At 43.2% G+C, this 14,298-nt stretch overlaps 1 protein-coding gene and 1 pseudogene across 2 annotated transcripts in view; one reads left to right on the top strand and one right to left on the bottom strand.

Annotated features, from left to right (window-relative positions):
• CAMTA1 (calmodulin binding transcription activator 1) overlaps nt 1-14,298 on the top strand; it is a gene marked incomplete at its 3' end in the record, with an annotated part of 887,568 nt that overhangs the window by 485,880 nt on the left and 387,390 nt on the right.
• LOC309957192 (dnaJ homolog subfamily A member 1-like) lies at nt 10,113-11,312 on the bottom strand (annotated as a pseudogene). Its single transcript has one exon. The product of its transcript is annotated as a dnaJ homolog subfamily A member 1-like (transcript).

Here is a 14,298-nt window from a genome sequence, read left to right as displayed (position 1 = left end):
AGCAGTCGTCTTTCAGATGTCGGACATTGGCTCTAGCATTTACCCATCATATGACCGAGAGCAGCTATTTAAGTCCTTTCTGCTTTGCTTTTCTATCAGTAAAACCAGGATCATAGTGGCACATAGCTCTCTGGGGGTTGGAGATTTACACATGTGGGGCAGCACGTGTCCAATGCTTGGAGCGCCGCGTGGCTCACACGTGCTCAGTGTCATCAGGGGACCCACGGATCTCCACGTAAGATCTTTCGGTCAGCGGCCCACGACTGAGAACTAAACCCCTCTATACGTTTTCATGAGCTGACTTCTTCTTTTCAACCAGATTGTAACTCCTTCAGGGGAGGGTTTGCTGTATGTTTCTTTCCAGTCTGCACCATGGAGCCTGGCAGAGTCCTAGCCCACGCTGGCTGATTGAATGGCTGGTGGTACTGTGAATCGGGGGTGTAGATTAAGAAGTCTTTTCCAAATTACTTCCAGGTGTTCGTCATTTCAACATCACATAACCACACAGGAAAAGGCCCACTGTGTGATATTTATTCATCTATGCAACAAATATTTATCGAGTGCTTGCCATGGCATGGTCCTAGTCCCTGGGGATTCAGAATTGAACCAGACAGATAATGTCCATGGCCTCGTGTAGCTTACTAGCAGCAGGGGAGACTGATACAATGGACAGAAACAATCCAGGAGGTGATCGGTGCCTCTAAGAAGGCAGGGTGTATTAGTTACCAATGTTTGGGTAACAACTTACTCCAAAACTCAGTAGCTTATAACAGCCGTATTTATTCCTAACCGTTTGTGTGGGCTGGGGATCCAGGCATGGTTTAGCTGGGTCCTCCAGCTCAGGGTCTCTCCCAAGGCTGCAGGCCGGGTGACAGCTTGGGCTGCGGTCATCTCCAGGACCAAATGGGCCCAGATCTTCCAAGCTCACTCACATGGTTGTTGGGAGGATTCAGCTTCTCATGAGCTGTTGGACTCAGGGCTTCAGTTCATCACTAGCTATTTGCTGGATGTCACCTCAGTTCCCTGCCACGTGGACCTCTGCAGATCACACTCACAACACCTCAGAGCAAGTGAGAAGAGCCAAAGGGAGTGAGCCTTCTAGGACCCTTGACTCAAGGTCTTTTGTACCAGTCTTCTGAGGGAGGAGGGTGCTATTAGGAACTCCACCTTACAGATGGAAAATGAGCCACAGAGAGATTAAGTACTTTGCCCAAGCTTATGCAACTAGTAAGTGGCAGGGCCAGGGTTTGGCCTCATGCTATTTGGCCCCAGCATCCGTGCTCCTACCTATCTCGTCCTACCATTGCTCCACTTTCAGTCTTCCAGACAAGAGAAGATGGTTGTTCAGTTACTTTAACAGCAGTGGAGGTGGTGAAAAGTGAGCTGACAGGGGGTGCATTTTGAAGATATTGTTGGTAGAACTTGTTGATAACTTGGATGTGGGATAAGGGGAAAGAAAAATATGAAGATGATTCCGAAATTGCAGCCTGAGCAACTGGGTGAAGGATGGTGCCATTAACGGACATAGAGAATCATAGGAGAAGAGAGGGCTTGGGGGGAAAATCAGGAGGTATGTTTCAGCCGCATTAAATGCAACATCCAAGTGTGGATGTTGAGTAAGCTATTGGTTATATAATCTGGGGTTCAGGGGAGCCGTCAGACCAGAGATGCAGACTTTTGTAGGCATCAGCCATGGGTGACCACCCAGGGAAAGTGTACAGAGGAGAGAAAATGACCAAAGACTGAGGCCCTATGACACCTAAAACATTTAGCAGTCTGGGAGAAATAGGGAGAGCCAGCAGAGGAAAAGGAGACAAAGGGAATCATGAGGCAGAGGAGAACCAGGAAAGCATGATGACCTGGGCACCAAGTGGAGAGGAACTCTGAAGAGGAAGTGGTTAGCTGTGCCGAATGCCTGATGAGGGTATGATTGGGACGGGGATGGAGGATCAATGGGAAAAGAAACTGTAAAACTGTATGTTCAGAAAGATCCTAATTTTGCAAAAAACGATTTCTCCCCCCTAAAAAAAGCTCTCTTTGATTTTGATTATTAAATCTGTGGACCAATTTCAATCCATGAACATGGTATACTCTAGATATTATGGAACTTATGTTGTAGGGAGTCTGGATTGTGTTGTTTCCTGTAAAGCATGTTGATTTTTGTTCTGACAGATGACTCGGTTCTACTCTTTTGATATGGTTGGTCTATTTTGGTTTTGCCCTTAGTTGAAGGCTCTGCTGCTTATGCAAGGATGTGGTCCTTCCTCTTAAGCCTGGGCTTTCTGGAGTCTTAAGTGAATGCTGCAGGTACCCAGTGAGGGTTCTCACATCTGGCTGGGCCATAATTCAAGGTCCCCTAACCCTGCGTGACCTCCAGTATCGCTGTTTAGCCTTCAGTGCTATAGTATCTAGAGTCTTGCCCCGCATATGGGCAGCTCTGCCCTCAGCCGGGTACCCCCCCAGGAACCTCCAAGCAGACTTCCGCAGACTTCCTTCTACACAGCTCCCTTCTCTCCAGGGCTCAGACCTTCCAGTTCTAGCTGCTTCAGCAGCCCCAAATTCTGACTTTTGCCTTCTCTGATCAGGGAGGCTGTTGTGCCCAGCGTGGACCCCACCTCCCTGCGTAATGGTCCAGAAATTCGGCAGATGTAGGGCTCACCTTGTGTGTTTTCTTTCTTATGGGATCACAGTCCTGAACTGCCTGTCATCCAGTGCCTGCAAAGAGTAGCCTCAGATATTTTCATCGAGTTTTATGGCTGTTTCCAGCAGGAGGGCAGGTCTAGCTACAGTCCCTTCATAGTGGCTGGAAGCTGAGTCGCTTTGATTTAATGTTTACTGTTTCCTCCCATCCCCTGCACCAGATCATCACCCTTATGGGCAACAGTTCTGTATGTGTTTGCAGTGTGATACAGAGAAGTCCCTTTCATTGAAATAAAATCATCAGACAATTTGCAATCTGAAATAAACAAAGACCATCGTAAAGATGTTGTGGTTGCACTTTTAGGCTGGTGTCTGTAGGGAACTTGCAGGGGCGGGTCCTCAAGGAAGACTCTATGGAATGTGGTTGGACAGAGAGCTCCAGGGCTGAGGACTGGGTGGACTTCCCGAGGGGGAGGTGCAGGGCAAGAGCCAAGGAAACATGGCAGGGGTCCTGGGTGCAGCTACAAGGGCTGAATTCCTCCTCAGCATTCCCCAGAGATGCATGGTCCCCCTGCCCCAACCCAGGATGCTCCCGTGCAACAGAGCTCCCCTCTTCCTTATATCAAAGCCACTTTCTGCTCTAGAAGGGCCACTGACAAGTTCCGCCCGGGTCCCTGGGGTGGACAGGAATGGATTTTCAGCTTGGAGGGACAATGATTGTCTTTTCTCTGTGAATCGAAATGGCACCGGTAGCTCTCTCTGACCTGGTGCATGTCACCCTCTCTCCTGGGGGTCTGTTCACACAGGCACCTCCCTCCATCTACAGGCTTGGGATTCCCGTGACTTGCTACAGGGGAAATTCTAGAGCTTTGTGCCCAAATGGCCCTGAAGTACCAGAAGTCTGTTGCATATTTCATCACTTCTATCTGAAGGATGTTTTATAGATGTCTCAATACATTCTACAATAGATCCGTACTAAATTGTTTATCCAGCAAACTTTTATTAAGCACTTAAGATGTGTCAGGCATTGTGCTAGGTTCTAGAACCCCCAAATCCCTGACCTAAGGCCTCAGAAATGCACTCAGGGACCGCCTTGGAGAGAAGGGTGAGTCTGGACTCATGCACTGAGATGGCGAACACCAAAACATTCAAGACGGGCACTCCTGAGTGGTTAGCATTTGCGCCTCCCTTCCCCTCTGCTCCATTGCCAGCCAGGCTCAGGGTTTCTGGATACACAGCTGACTTCTTCCTCCTCCAGCAGTGACCTAAGGAGGTGACTTGCTTTAACGAAGGGGCTACCGTAATAGAATCAGATGTCTTGAGTTTGCATCTTGCCTCACTTGCTGTGTGACCTTAAGCAAGTAACTTCCCCTCTCTGGGGCTGGCTCCTCATCTTCAAAATATATGAAAATTTTGTTTCAAAATATGAGCTGGAGGTGTAGAGACTCGGGGTCCTTACCCAGGTCATTCTATGTGTTTATGGATTCGTCGCTAAGAAGGCCAATAGTAAAACTATTCTTTGTAGCAAAACAGTATATGAAATGACTTGATTTCTTTATATTAAAGGCACTCTTTACCACTAGGAATATTATTAAAACCGTCTTAGCCTCTGAACAAGAGCTTCACATTTGGCCCTGTGACAGCATCATCAGCTGTCTTCCCCCCTTATGACAATCCTGCCTGTGACTCATAGGGGCTAAGGCAGGGGGAGAAGGTGGGTGGTCTGGCCCGCCCCACTAATCCCTGCTTTCTCTGGAATTCTCCACTTGTTTATAGTCTGGGCAACTTGCCTCCTGCTGCTGCATGACTCAGACTCGGAGAGCAGCCAGCGGCTCCCCTGAGTCGGAAGCTGGCCATTGTGTCTTAGTCTCCTGGACCCTTCCGATAAAGCCCTACATCTCCATCCCCTCCCCGGCGGCACCACCACCACCGCAACCCCACGTGCGCCATCGAGAACACTCCTGCCGAGGACCTCGAGAGGCCCCAACCCCACCCTGGGACAGGATTTCCCTCTCCTCTTAGGAATTTGTTTTGTTTTGCTTTGAAATGTAAGTTTCTTTCTGATCAGGGGCAGATGCCAATTTCATGGGGTCTGAAGCCAATACAGTTGGGGATCTTGTATAAATACAAAATCATGAACACAAAATTAGGCCTAGCATCTTGGAAGGGGTCTGTCCATGCAACACACGGGTGGTGAGGCGGGGAGCGGGGCAGTCCTGAAGCTTCAGTGCCGGTAGCTTCACGGCAAGCCTGACTGCAGTTCTGACTCGCTTAAGATCTGGAATAACGGCTCCCCGCACCTTCAGTACATTATAATTTAGGATAAAGTAAGAGAATTGCTTGCTGTATAGTTATGTTAGGATCAAGCAGCCACTGCGTAATTTAGATGTGAGCTAGTATTCTTTTTAAAAATTTTCCTTCTCATAAAAGCAACAGATTGAATGTCCGATGAGTCACAAATGCCCTTCTGAAAACAACAGCGTTAGAGGGGCTCACTCAGAACACGTCCTTTCCTTCTTCCAAAGCGGCTCCTTCAGATGCTGGCACGGAATCACCCACCACCACCACCCCCCTTCTTTCTCCCCTTCTCCTCCTGCCCCACCCCTGCACGTGCCGCCAGCTCAGCAGACATTTAACACGTCACATCCAACACCAACGTTTTTAACTACAGCAATTGTTTAAAAAATTGTCCGGAAACAGATTGAACCAGAAAACAGAAAAGATTGTCAGTCATCGGCGGGTGATAAGGGGAAGCGAATTCGAGTCCTGCTGTCGGTTGGCAACATTCCCCAACTGTCCTGGTGTAAAGTGATTCCAGAACAACTTTATTGGAATAGTCTGTGTTGCACTCAAAGTAAATATTAATTCCATTATGCCGTAAACTTTTATTTATCGTGACAGCAAGTCATAAAATTCTCTTACTAGAATAGAGCTTCTAAATTGCGTATCATAGATGAGATACAGTGCTCACATTGGATGCTAGCAGCAATTACCCACCATCCTTTATGCAAGTTGGTATTAAAGGTGCTTTCTAAGTATGAGGCACAGTCTGAGCTTATGAAGAAAATCTTCTGTGGCTATTTTCCAGGCGCCCAGAAATACAAGGAGAGGGTGACTGAGAAGTCACAGCAGCAGAGGCCAGGCACGAGGATCAAAGGGCACAGAGTCCCTGGCAGTAATTCACTGAAGTGTTCTTTGCATATTACGGGTCTGACTTTTTTAATTACATAAATTGCTCATTAGAAGTGCCTTGTGATTGCCTTACTCTGTGGTATTGTGAGAACTGTAGGTTTTAATTATTCCTTTTTGATTTATAGTGTGGTTTGACTTGTTTAGGGTGATGGTTTGAAAATATAGCTCTGCTTTAATTGTTGTACTAAGTGAAAATAGATGACTCTGTTTATCAAATCCCTTGACTTTGTGTTTGGGGAGTCCGAGGGGTCTTACGGTTTCTCAGCCCTTGTTGGTGACCGTAGGGGGGTTGCCAGGTGGGACCTGGGGAGAATTCCCCTCAGCCTCTGGACAGGCAGTACTTTGGGCTCTGCCTGACCCCGGGGTGGCCTGAGCAGAGCTTGGCAGTGCTTAACCTCTGGATAGATTTCATGACACCTGCGCGGAAGTCCCCTCACCTCTTCCCCACAGTGTGGACAGGACAGGAAAAGCCAAAGCTCTTCATTATCTTCGGAGGGCAGGGCAGGGACGATGGAGGCTGGGGGGCAGGAGGGATGCTCCTGGGATCTCTGCTGCAAAGCCGTCATTCCCCTTGGCCCCCGCCCAGCCAGCTGTCACCTCCTGCAGCATCAGGCCTCCGCCTTCCCAGCCCTACCCGGAGCTGAGCTGTTCTGAGCTCTGTAATGGGGCCGGGCTGCAGGCTTTCCCGGCCCCTGGGCCCGGCGCCATGTCATCCAATGCCTAGAATTGATGAGTTGTGAGACCAGACCATGGCTTCGGGGATAAACTTCCAGGACCTGCTCTGGCTCATCTGTAGCCACTGATGAATAAAAACTCAATTAGGACGCTGGTCCTTGAAAGGCAGCTATTTTAGGACTCACTTTTGGAAAGGCAGAGGATTTCTTTTTCCAAGATAAAATTATACGTTTGTCAATACAGCAGCAGCATCGACCGCTTTCTCTTGGGGGTCTCTCGTCTTAACTATTCTCCATCAGAAAGCTTTGCTCTTTGAAGCTGGGCTGGCAGTGGGCTCCCATGCATCCGGCTCATCGAGAGATGCCTCTGACCCCTCTGCCTCTGCTCTCACGTGTCCTTTCTGGAGCAGCTCGCCTCTCGCTGACAGTAGAGGGACAGCCTCTGTGAGTCTAGGAGCGTTTTGTCACAAAACCCCTGGCCCATGTCTCCCCCTTTTCATCACCTGTTTTATGAATGTGGCACTCTGTTCCAGGCCAGATTTCCGTGACATGAAAAATACACTAAATATGGTCTGCCACGGTAACCGTCATTAACCAACCACTAGTTTTGCCTTTATAAATTTTTACGCACTGCTAAATTATAAATACGCAATGCCGAAAGTAATGAAATATGCGCCTCTAATATCTGCGGTTTTAAGATTTGTAGTTGTGCAAGCACATGCTATAAATTGGAAGGAGTTGGGGTACTTCATCTGTTTCCTAGTTAGAGCCCGGGTTGGGCTTCTCCCCTGGCGGTCCCTCATGAGGGTCTTTCCTCTCAGCAGGAGCCCTGCAGGTAGCACCTCTCGGGTGCTGGGCTGCCCTGGTTGGGACCTTTTTCTTTGTTTGTCGTTCACGTGGATTCAATAAACAAAGGTTCAATAACATATGCTGTGTTTCTGAACTGTGCTAGGCTGGAAATCCACAGTTGAATGAGTCTGAAAATTTGCATCATCTGTTTGAGGAGGCGGACAAATTAACAAGTAATGGCAGTGCAGGGGTTGAGGCCCAGGGAGAAGGGTACCCGGGTGCTGGAGGTGACTAGGGTGACTTTGAACAAACTCTGTCTCATTTTCCTCATCTGTGAGTGGGGTGTATCCTTGTCTCCCCCCTCTTGGTGCTGTTGGGGGCATTCTGTGAGTTCCTGCACATAAAAGCATTTATTTAGAGCAGTTCCTGGCACAGATTAAACATGAGGTAAATGTTAACTATTATAACCACACTCATTATTACTTGATTTCTTGCCGTCTTATGCCCAAAATTAATAGCTGAGATCATGGCAAGAGCACTTTCTTTCTTGGTTAAAGAGCACGGCCTGGGGCTTCCCTGGTGGCGCAGTGCTTGAGAGTCCGCCTGCCGATGCGGGGGACGCGGGTTCGTGCCCCGGTCCGGGAGGATCCCACATGCCGCGGAGCGGATGGGCCCCGTGAGCCATGGCCGCTGAGCCTGCGCGTCCGGAACCTGTGCTCCGCAACGGGAGAGACCACAACAGTGAGAGGCCCGCGTACTGAAAAAAAAAAAGAGCATGGCCTTCATTACTGCAAGGTGTGAGTGAAAGAGACATTGTATTTTCTCCAACATGAAAATATTTTCATTGCCATTGTGGTTTTTTTTTTTAATGCAGTTGGAAATTTAAAGAAACATTTAAAATAATTATAAAGAGAAACAACTTATTTTGCATGTTTCATCTTATACAATTTTCTGTTGAAGAAGTGACCTTATTTTTTTCACTGTCTTTGTTTTGATCTCAAAAGTAATTTATTATAAAAATGCAACCAGTATAAAAATGTATAGACGGTAAAAGTCCCCCCTAAACCCAGTGAGCACACACACATTTTCACACACACTCTAAAAAGGTATCATTTTTAACCAGCAATATACTGTGAACTTTAAATCAACACAGGTAAATATATTTTAACAGCTGTACTGTAGTTCCTTGCAGGGACTTAACCTACAACATAACCTAGTTATGTTGTTTCCAGATTTTTTTCTATCCATACTTCAATGATTATCCTTGAACAGGTTTTATGTACTTAGGATAAATTTCTAGAAGTGGTATTATAGGTTAGAGGACTTTCATATTTTTAAGATTGTTATGTATTTTTTTATTAAAGATTTTTTTTTTGGATGTGGACCATTTTTAAAGTCTTTATTGAATTTGTTACAACGTTGCTTCTGTTTTATGTCTTGGCTTCTTGGCCACGAGGCATGTGGGAATCTCAGCTCCCCGACTAGGGATCAAACATGCACCACCACCCCCCTCCCCTCATTGGAAGGCAAAGTCTCAACCACTGGACCACCAGGGAGGTCCCATATTGTTATATATTTTTAAACTATAAATTATGCAAGCTTTGAAGGAATAATACAGGATAAAGAATTGAGAAGGTAGAAAAGCTATACAGTAAAAAGTAAGTCTCCCTTCCCTACTTCCCACCCTGCCTCACCCAATCAGCTCCCCAGAGGCCAACATGTTACAGTTTCTCATCGATCCTTCCAGTGATGGACACTTTTTCCTTTCTTTTCTCTTGCGCAAATGTAGCATACTTCATACACATATTGCATCTTGCTTTTTCAATGTAACACTATAACTTGTATTAGGTTGGTTTCCATTAGTACGTAAAAGCTGCCTCATTCTTAGTAAGTAGTATTATTGAGCAGCTACTGTGTGCCTAGCATCGTTCTAGGTGCCAAAGACAGAGTAGCCCTTTCTGATACACATTCTGGAGAGGAGAGGTGGACAGTAAATTGCGAAAAAATGTATATAGTATGTCAGATGGTGGTGTGCATCATTAAGAAAACTAAAGCAGAAAAAAAAAGGCATAGGAAGTGGGTGCAATTTTAAATTGGGAGATTAGGAAAGACCCACTGAGAGGGTGATCCACGAGCAAAGAGCTGATGGAGCAAGTGTCCCTGTGGAACTCCAGGGGAGAAGCTTTCCTTTACGACAGCAAGGGAAAGACTTGAGTTGGGAGCTGGTAGTCAACAGAATGAACGTACCACACTTGATTTAATCAACACTCTGCCGATAGATAAATGCTGAATTAAATTACATCCCAAGCAACATCATATGAAGGTGTCTGTTTCCTCACATTCTTACCTAAACATTATACTATTGTACTGTTTTATTCATGTGGTTCTGGCATATACAAGGAGTTATCCCATAGTTTTACTTTGCATTTATCTTATGAAGAAAGTTGAATGTATTTTCTTTTTCTATGAACTATGTATTCACATATTTATAAAATTTTGTATTAGATTGTTGGTCTTTTTCTTATTGGTTAGGAGAAGCTCTTTATATATTACAGAAATTAGCCCTTTTTTCTGTAATATGTATCTTAAATAATTTCTAAGTTTTTATTTGATTAAAAACCTTTGTATTCTACCTGTTCAAAAAACATTTTTTGAGCTTTTATATTCGAGTTTATTCTTCATTTAACTTTTAAAACACTACTATAGTTGAATATTAAAACAAACAGTAGCAAGTAGTGAGCATATTATGATTATAGTCCTTCACTCAATCACTACTGCAAATAAAATGCCAGCAGTGAGTGTTATTCACTGGCCCCATTAGGAGGTCTGACACTGAACACCACCCCGGAGATGATGTTCATCATCCTCATATGCTTCTCCATTGCAATGGTGCCATCTTTCCTGATTTGGATCAATGTCCACTAGTTCTACCTGGTCCCTTTCATCAGTCTCTTCTACTTCCTTCCTCTCAGGTAGGAGTTTTTCCAGCAAAGAGAGTTTATCAGGGGAGAGAAAGCCATTCTCAGGAAAGTTTACCTTAAATTCAATGATTAGGCGACCTTTTTCATATGGTCTACGATAAATTGGCATGACTTCATTTAGCACACACTTGATACCTCCATGCTTGACAATCTGACCTGGATGAGAAGTGATGACTATGGTTCGGTTGTCAAGAGTAGATATTGGCTTTTGGAAGCCACACGATGCCTCAACCAGCTGTATGTCCATACACATGAAAAGGTCTTCTCCTCATCGAGTAAGAACAGCAATGGTCCTTCTGATCTAAAACGATGATAATATCTCCTGGCTCCAGTCCTGGTTCTTGGTCTCCTTCACCACGGAATGTTATCTTCTGGCCATCTTTCAAGCCTATGTCAACATGAACTTCTAGAATTTTCTTCTCTTGAACTATCTTCCTTCAGTTGCAGCATTTACATCTATCTCTAGGACTGATCTGCTCTCCATGGCCCTGGCACTCCATGCAGACAGACTGAATCTGCGGAACCATTTCAGGTCCTATTTGATGAATTCTTATTTGCATTCCAGTACCTCGGCAATTGGGACAGAACTCTACTGCTCCTTTCTTACCACCTCGGCCTTCACATTTGTCACAAGTCACATTCTTTTGCAGAGCTAGTTTTCTTGTTGCACCATTATATAAATCTTCTAAGGTTACTGTGAGTTGATTTTTTACACAACATTTTTACCTCTCCTTTCTCTCTGTATCCTGCCTCCTCCTCCAAAAAACATATCAAAGATGTCCATGGGGGAGCCAAAACCGCCACCTGCTCCACCTTCTTTAATTGCCTGCTCTCCTCCTTTGTCATATAAGTCCCTTTTCTTTGCATCAGAGAGCACTTCCTAAGCTTGAGAAATCTGTTTAAACTTCTCTCCTTCATTAGGATTCTTATCAGGGTGGTACTTCAAGGCCAGTTTCCTGTAGGCCTTTTTCAGTTCTTCTTGGGTGGCATTGGGTTTGACCCCCAGAACGTCATAATAAGTGGTTTCCTTCACCATTTCCTACAGCTGGTGAGCAGGCCGATGCTGGTGTGGGGGAGTGGGAAGGAGCAGGTTGCCGTGCGCAGCTCGGGCAGCCGCTGCTCCTCCGCCTTTTCACCGAGTGTTCTGGAAAGTTCCCCCCCCCAAAACATTTAAATAGTCCAATTTATTAGTCTTTTCTTTTATGGCTTCCAAAGTGTGTGACATAGTGAAAAAAGCTTTTTTTTTTTTACTCTAAAATTACAAAAAACTTATTCTAGTACTTTAATTGTTTCATTTTGTTCTTACTTTAAATCTTTCATTGATTTGGAATTTATTAAGGTAGGAGGAATAGAGTCAGTATACAGTTTTTTCTTCCCCACAGAGATACTCAGGTGTCCCCAAATTATCTATTGAATTAATCCACTTTTTAACCTGTTGATGGGCACGTCCCCTCTCTGCCATATACTAAATTCCCAGTTGTATTTGGATCTATTTTGGGATGGTCTATACTTTTTCAGTGATTTGTCTGTTTACTCATACTGTTACACTCCAAATTATGATACATTTTCATTTTCATAGAGCAAACCCACCTTTATTACTTATCTTTTTCAGAATGTCCTTGGCGGCTCTTACTTGTTTATTTTTCTAATGAACTTTAGAATGATTGTCCAGACCTAAAAGCAAGCCCTGGTTGGTATTTCTATTGTAGTTACACCTTTACCCCACCCTGAAACCCCGACAACCACTGATCTGTGCTCCGTTGCCATAGTTTTGTCTTTTTCACAATGTCTTACAAATGGAATCATACAGTATGGAAGCTTTGAGACTGGCTTCTTTCATTCTGCATAATGTCTTATGGTTCATCCAAGTCGTTATGCTCAGTAGGATTCCACTGTGTGGATGAACCACTGTTGTTTTTACCCATTCACTGAATAAACTCATGTTTGTTGATTATGATCAGAGTTGCTACAAACTTTTGTGCATACGTATTTGTGTGAACATAAGTTTTTATTTCTCTCTATTTACCCAGGAGTGAGATTGTTGTGTCATATGGTAAATGTTTGATTAACCTTATAAGAAAGAGATAAACCATTCTTATTGTTTGGAGTTTTATTTTTTATTTATTTTTTAATTATTCTACTAGATGTGTGTTGGTATTTCATTGTAGTTTTAATTTGTGTTTCTCTACTGGCTAATGATGTTAACAGCTTTTCATGTGCTTATTTGCCATTTCTATATCCTCTTTAGCAATGCTTCAGTTCAATTTTTTTGCCCATTTTTAATTGCGTTTTTTGAGTCATAAATGTGATTTGACAATTTTTGTTTTACCAGTTTGTACCTTGACTTTTCATTATCCTGAGTGCCTTTCACAGAACAAAAGTTTTGAAATTTCAGTGAAGTCCAGTTTATCATTTTTAAACTGCATCTTACTTTTGGTGTTTTGTCTAGGAAATCTTTGCCTAGCTCCAGGTCACAATTATTTCCCCACTATGTTCCTTTCTAAAAATTGTATGATTTTATGTATTTAACTTAGATTATGATCCATTTTGAGTTAATTTTTATGTAAAGGTTTAGGTCAAGTATCCTATTTTCTTTTTTGCATATGGATAACCAATTGTTGCAACACCACTTGTTGAAAACTGTCCTTTCTCCATTGAAGTGCCTTTGCACCTTTGTCAAAATCAATGAGGGTTTCTTTCTGGACTTTATATTCTGTCCATTGATCCATATGTCTATTGTTTCATCAATACCACACTGTCTTGATTACTGTAGGTTTATAATGTCTTTAAAGCATGTAGTTTAATTCCTCTAATGTGATTTTTCTTTTTCCATATTGTTTTGTCTATTCTAGTTCTTTGCTTTTGATATAAATTTATGAATCAGCTTGTCTATAGCTACAAAAATTCCTGCTGGATTTTGATTGATACTGCCTTAAATTTATACACCCCTTGGCAGAGAATTTAAATCTTTCCTATGTTGAGTCTTCTCATCCATGACTGTGATGTGTATCTCCACTTATTTAGGTCTGCTTTGATTTCTTTCACCAGTATTTTGTAGTTTGCAGCATACAGATCCTGTAAAAATTTGTTAGAGTTTTACCTAAGTATTGAGTTGGCCAAAAAGTTCATTTGGGTTTTTCCTTAACATCTTAAGGAAAAACCAGAATAAACTTTTTGGCTAATGCAATATTTCAAAGTTTTGGAACTATTGTAAATTGTATGCAAAAAATTTTTTGGTTTCCAGTTGTTCATTGCTAGTGTATAGGAATACAATTGATTTTTACGTATTGACCTTGTACCTGTGACCATGCTAAGCTCATGTGAGGTTTAAGAGTGTTAATTTTGGGGATATATTTCTTGGGATTTTTTATGTAGACAATCATGTTGTGTGAAAATAGTGACAATTTTACTCCTTCCTTTCCAATTTACATGACTTTTATTTCCTTTTCTTGCTTTATTGCAAGGGCTAAAAAGCTTCCATATAATGCTATAGGTGTGAGAGTCCTTGTGTAGTTCCCAGTCTTTGAGGGAAAGCTTTCAGGTTTTTACCATTAAGTATGATGTTAATTGTAGGTTTTTATAAATGCCCTTCATCAGGAAGAGGAAGTTCCCTTCTATTCCTATTTTGCTGAGACTTTTTTTTCATGAATGAATGTTGAATTTTTTCAAATGCTATTTCTGCATCAATTGATATTATCATATGGTTTTTCTTTTTTAAACTGTTAATATGGTGGATTACATTGATTTATGGATATTGAACCAGCTTTACATCCCAAGGATAAAATTCATTTGTTTATGGTATATTATCCATTTTATATGTTGCTGAATTTGACTTGCTAATATTCTATTGAGGATTTTTGCATCTATGTTCCTGAGGGATATTGATTTGTAGTTTTCTTTGGGGTACTATCTCTGCCTGGTTTTGGCATCAAGGTGATGCTAGTCTCATAAAATAAGTTGAAGAATGGTATCTCCTCTTCTCTTTTCAGGAAGAGATCGTGTAGAATCAATATCATTTCATC

The sequence above is a fragment of the Leucopleurus acutus genome, assembly GCF_964270905.1.
Source record: "Leucopleurus acutus genome assembly, chromosome: 2".
Classification (NCBI taxonomy): Eukaryota; Metazoa; Chordata; class Mammalia; order Artiodactyla; family Delphinidae; genus Leucopleurus; species Leucopleurus acutus.
This window is presented reverse-complemented; position numbering and strand designations above follow the sequence as displayed.